The sequence below is a fragment of the Zeus faber genome, assembly GCF_960531495.2.
Source record: "Zeus faber genome assembly, chromosome: 2".
In the NCBI taxonomy this organism is placed as follows: domain Eukaryota; kingdom Metazoa; phylum Chordata; class Actinopteri; order Zeiformes; family Zeidae; genus Zeus; species Zeus faber.
In genome coordinates, this window is record NC_137189.1 from 40,569,498 (window position 1) to 40,575,497 (window position 6,000).

At 42.3% G+C, this 6,000-nt stretch overlaps 1 protein-coding gene across 2 annotated transcripts in view; it reads right to left on the reverse strand.

The window, feature by feature from the left end:
• mbnl2 (muscleblind-like splicing regulator 2) overlaps positions 1–3,931 on the reverse strand; it is a 68,614-nt gene extending 64,683 nt beyond the window's left edge. For both annotated transcript variants that reach the window (XM_080024332.1, XM_080024334.1), the window contains exon 1: positions 3,802–3,931. The gene's annotated coding sequence lies outside the window, so the exon portion shown is untranslated. The remainder of the gene's footprint in view (positions 1–3,801) is intronic.
• Positions 3,932–6,000: the final 2,069 nt, after the last annotated feature.

Genomic DNA, 6,000 nt, shown 5'->3' on the forward strand with positions numbered 1-6,000 from the left:
AATATAGCAGATATCAAAAAAATGCAGCAAAGAGGCATGAGCTCTCCCCCTCAGTCTCTTCCCCACCCAGTTGATGACACTCTCTGGAATCATCTATCTGAGTTTCACAGAACTGATGAGTCAGAGCTCCAGCTTCACGATTTTTCGATCCACATTCAATAGAACAGCTGTTCTCTCTCGCTCTCTCTCCCTCTCCCGCTCTCTCTTTCTCTCTCCCTCTCTAAAAAGAAAGGTGTACAATACAGTGCAATACAACAATATTCCTGTACGACAGTATATGATCACAGCATTGTTATACAACCTAGCACACAGGGTTCAACCCAAGACAACAAACTACAACTTTCTAACGGCGTTTATGGTCCATAAATTGAATATTGATGGAATATTGGAAAACAAGGCAAACTGCTTCTGAAGAGCAATATTTCTGACATGCCTACAAGTGAGGCGGCAGCTGGGATGTTTCATCAATGAGAAATACTCTCGAGTTCCATGATTAAACAATCCATAAACAGATATTTATTGTGTAAATCATAGTCCAATGCTGCGAGAGGACAGTAATTATCAAGCAAGGGAGGTTGTTTTTTTCATTTTTTTGAGACGTGGGGGTATTATCTGCCTCGGCAGAGGACACTGCCTAATGGATATTTTCTAGTGATGTCATCATAGCTCTTAAAGTAACTGTAGGAAAATCAGAGGCCACTGTCCTCACACGTAAAATCATGGAGCAGAGATGGTGGAACGGCTCTTTGTTCAGAGCAGGAGGGTCGCCTTTCAGCCGCATGGAATGGGTTCTCGCCAGTCGCTACGCTACATCGCACGCTAAGAAGCGGGCGGTAAGAGGTGCAGTAGTCAGGATGAAACACACCTCCTTCGAACAAAAGACTCACAGCACCCTAAGTGTGATTTAATTCATCTGGCAGCAAAAAACAAGGATCTGATTGACTGGCGACACTAAATTAAATTACCCTAAAACAATAATGGTTATATTAATATACCACACCCAGATTTATTTCTTAAGATCTCACTGGTCTGCGAGTGACTTCATAATTATCAAATAACCGAATAACCTGTCTTCAACAGGTATCCGCTGGTAGCTCACTGAGACCTGCCAAACTTAAAATATTTTGAGTACCACAGTAGTGTAACAGGGAGTCTCCGTGGCGTTTGAGTTACTGCTGCTAAATGACCATCAGTTATTCACACCGTAGCCGCCTGGTAACGAGGCTCATCGCATGGCAGCTACTACGACTAACTATATACAGTATACTAATTCATATCATTAGGATATGCCGCACGAAATGCATCATCTCGTAAACTTACCGAACATGTTAACCAACTAGAGAGGCACCAATTGCGATTTTCTTGGTCGATTCCTACTTCTGATTTTTTCTTTTAAGTCTGACCTGCAGATTCCGATTTCCGATCTGCTATACGTCGATGAAAAATCCATCCCATGATCTGATCACACCCAGGTGTGACAGCTGTACATACAGAATACTGCTGCAATTTTCAGTTACCACAATAGTGAGATTGCTGACTTTTATGCTGTGTTTATTATTGTTCATTATTTTCTATGGAATAATAATAGAAAATGAAACTGTCACAAAGTTCCAACAAAATAGAACATGGGACTGTCACCAAGTTTCACTATAATTCAACATGTAACTCTCACTGAGTTTTAGTAGGGCCAGACATATAACTAACATGGAAATGTCCTGTCCAAACTTCAAATGAAAGACTTTCACTTTAAGTGCAAATAAACATTAATATTTTATTTATATGGTACTTAAATTGCAGTCATTACAAAAATAAACAAATTAAATCAAGGGCGGACCCTTCTCGCTCTCATTAACTGGAAATCTTCCTTCGCTCACCATCATTAAATTAAAATGAGATACACACACCACACACACACACACACACACACACACACACACACACACACACACACACACACACACACACACACACACACACACACACACACACACACACACACACACACACACACACACACACACACACTTTTTTTTGCGTAGTTTCAGCTGGCATTTTGTACCTTCGTATTATGACCAAGAATTGCATAGTTGGTACATAAAATGTGTGCAGGTTGGCAGGTCTGCTTACTTTCCACCAGTGCAACGCAGATAGACTACCTCCTAAATAGATTTGTCCGACAGGAAAACAAAACAAAAGCCTGGCGGACAAACAAGCTAAGCCACTTCCTTCCCACGCAGTATCCCCTCCCCTCTTATTATCCCTGTCCTGTTTGACCCCAAACGGGTTGTCTCACTCAAACAAGACAGGACTTACTGTAGCACACTGCGCTCCAAAGCCAGCGTCAATTTTTTTCCAACGGCACTGTGAAAGAATCCCTAATTACAGCATGGAAACATCAGTTGACATCGTGTCCCCCAGTGCACTGAGCAGAGTGTGTGGATCGTGTGGCTATCGCGGCCATGTGGATAATTTTAAGGTTAAAACATAACACGGCACTGAAGCAGGACGATGGAGAAAGATCAATGTGTTATTTTCTGTTGCTGTAGCTGTAATCAAACATCAGGCGACATCCAGTTGAGTTTGTGATGGACCCGGGCCTACGTGTCAAGCCACTGTGCTTTGCGAATCAAGGAGGTTTTAAAATAATGATCACATAAAAGTCAAACAGTGATGTGCGGTTGGCATATTCAAAATGTGACCATGTTGGCATTCGGTCGGACATTTGATATATTTTTTTGTCCTATTCAGAAATGGATGACCTGTTAGGACAGCGCCACTGCCATGAAAATGAGTGAAAATCAGTGGCCTGCGTGAGCAAAAACATGTCATTCAAACTATTCTTTGTGTATGATTGTGTTAATTATGTTCATTCCGTAATAAAAGGGGATCATTCATATGGAGCGCCAGCTTGTCCATCCGTACTGGCTCGTGATAGGGCGATATTGTGCAAATACGCTGGTCACGGCTGTGTTTTAGGAAATGATTTTAAAAAAAAAAACAACAATATTTAGTAGCTTTGGGGGAAAAAAAAAAAAAAAAAAAAAAACCTCTCAGCATTAAACAACTATTCATTTATCAGAGATAGAGTTGAGGCAAGAATCGTAATAAGCCAGTTATATTTGTAATAGCATAACTGGCGACTCATTCCGAGTGTCTGCAAGTATCAGAGAGTTCAATCGAATTCAGACAAATTACGACAAAAAATGATCTAAGACTGGTTCATGGCTGATCGCCTCTCGGTAATAGGTTCAGCGGTGGCCTTTTTGGGGTTTTAGTTTTAGTTTTTAGTTGTTAGACGGACCGACAGAGATCCAAGTCGATTATTTGACGGACAGACATAGGCAGATGGACAGACACGGGCAGTCAGGTGGTTGGACTGACAGACAGATATACTGCAAGATAGATAGATAGATAGATAGATAGATAGATAGATAGATAGATAGATAGATAGACGTCTTCCCTGACAGAAACTCGCATGTCACTGTCGTAACAGAAACAGTGATCACTCGACACGGAATGAACACAGCTCACCTTCACCTATTTACCTCAGCCATCTGTACAGAGCCTGTAGAGCTAAGGCAGCTGTCACTGCGGTCCGCCCAGCACCGGGGGCAAACCGTAATACCGGATACCGGAGCACAAAACCGGACCCGAGCGGTGGGAGGTGCGGTGGGAGAAGCGGCGCCGGGCTGCGAGGCTAATGCTAGGCTAGTGCTAGGCTAAGCTAGGCTAAACTAAGCTGAGCTGCGACCAAATAAACCCAGCCCCGGCTAAGGCTAAGCTAAGCACCTGGGCGCTTACCTGACGACCTGTCACACCGCGCTGCGCCGCCAAGCAACACCCGCAGCGGCTATTCGTCCAGGGACGCGGGCTCCGGGGGGGGGGGGGGGCTCCCGCGCGTCTTCTCTACCACTACGAAAAACTTTTTTTTCGTTCCGGTTTTTAACGAACCGCCACCGCCGTCCGGGGAGGGGGCTCTCCGCGGGCTGACTACTTTTAAGGCGAGGTGAGGAAGCAACAAGCGCTTTTGACAGTTCGGGGGCGATCCTAAGAGAACGGAGGGAGGGGGGGGGGGGGGGGGGGGGGGTGCTCGCCGAGGGGCGGAGGCGCGACAAGCGCCGGGGGAACATCGACGACGCCGCTCGCACTCGTCCGGCGGGGACGCGGAGGCGCGGCGGACGGGGTCGGATCCGCGTCGCTTTCCGAGGACACGCTCGACCCACGCAACTGCGGCGGGTTTTCGTGCCGTGGACGACGCTCCCGCCGCGACACCCCCCCCCCCCCCTCCCCTCCCCTTCACCTCGGGGGTGAAATGGTACGTTCCAAAGCGAACCAAGGGCGAAAAGGGGCGGGGCATGCCGGTTGCCTAGGAAACAGCAGCCTGCTCTGTCAAGTAGCGTCGAGCGTCCTCACGGAAAATGCGATCAAATCAAACCTTCCCGTGATCAAAACACACAAGCAAACGCATCGAACTGGAGAAACTGGAGGAACTGGAGCGGTTTTCCAAAATATATTTGTCGGTTTACTGTTTGTTTGTTTTCCCCATAAGCAGCTGGTACGGCACAGCTTTAATGAGCTTTAAAAGGGTATCATGTAATAACAATAACAATAATAATAAGAAGAAGAATTATCATTCTAATAATGATCATGATAATACTACTACTAATAATAATAATAATAATAATGATAATAGTAATAATAACAATTATTATTATTATTATTATTATTATTATATGATACACTTAGTATATTCTGTATATTATTATATATTTAGCTATTTCTGTTTTGTATTGTTCGGCTATTTGTGTTTATTTGGCATTTTTTATTTTACTTTTTACTTTAACTTTTTTTATTTTACTCTATTTTGACTGACGTGCTTTTTTTATGCTAATAAAAAAATAAATGACATGCTAATCATCTATAGATACACGCTAATCGTCACCGTGACAAATCCCTTGCGCGTGTAAATGCCATAAACTCATTCTGATTCTTATTCCGTTTCCCGAGTAAAACAAAACATCCAAATCCAAATCCGAATTCAAAAAGAAAATCAAAAATGACATTCACAGAAAAGGAGAAACGGTGAAACTGGTCCCGAGGTGATGTGATTACTGTCCACATATCCACCACCGCCGCCTCACACGTATGACACTCTCATGGCAGACTCCAATTAAGCCCAATAACCGACACCATGTGCTGCCTATTGAGAGCTGGAACAATGAACTTCGCTGTTGTCATTTCCTCCGGCCGCTCAGTGGAATTTTACCAGGAATAAAGCGCATCACAGACTTCACTCTGGGAATTGTTAGTGCGCTTATTTCCTGGAATGTCTGTAATAAAGATCTCATGAATGGTTTATTTTACGCTTTGGATTTGGGCGTACATGTAAGCAATAGGAAATAAACAGGCAATTGAATGAGTGTGGATTTTGTTTTAGTATTGTACCAAAATATTGGGTAAAATGTTGTATCTTTGAGCGACAACTTCATTGAGTAATAATAATGGCTGTTGCATAAGAATTGAAATAAAAGGTAAAGATTAGATAAGATACTTTATTTGTAAGTTATCTAATTGTATCTAACAGTAATTGTGATTATTTAATTATTGAAATGATTTTATTATTCAATTTTTTTCTCGTTTGCTTTGTATTATTGTTGCCATTTGATGGCCTTATAATGTAAATCACCTATAGTTGTATGTCGTGTATAAAACGTGCAATACGAATAGAATGTGCTAAGTATTGACAAGTTGGTCCATAATAATTCTAATAACAAATGAATGTTCAAGTTCCATAAATGTCTGCATTACAGTACAGAGACATCATCAATTAAACTGAATTTTCCAATTGTACATTATTAACAGAAAAACTACAATGAAGTAGTAATTGCAACTAACATGTAACAATTATATTTCTAAAATAAAATGCAGTTATGATCATTGTTATGCAGCAGTTTCAAAGTTTGTTTTTTTGTCATTGTTCCAGATGCAGAGAAATAGCAG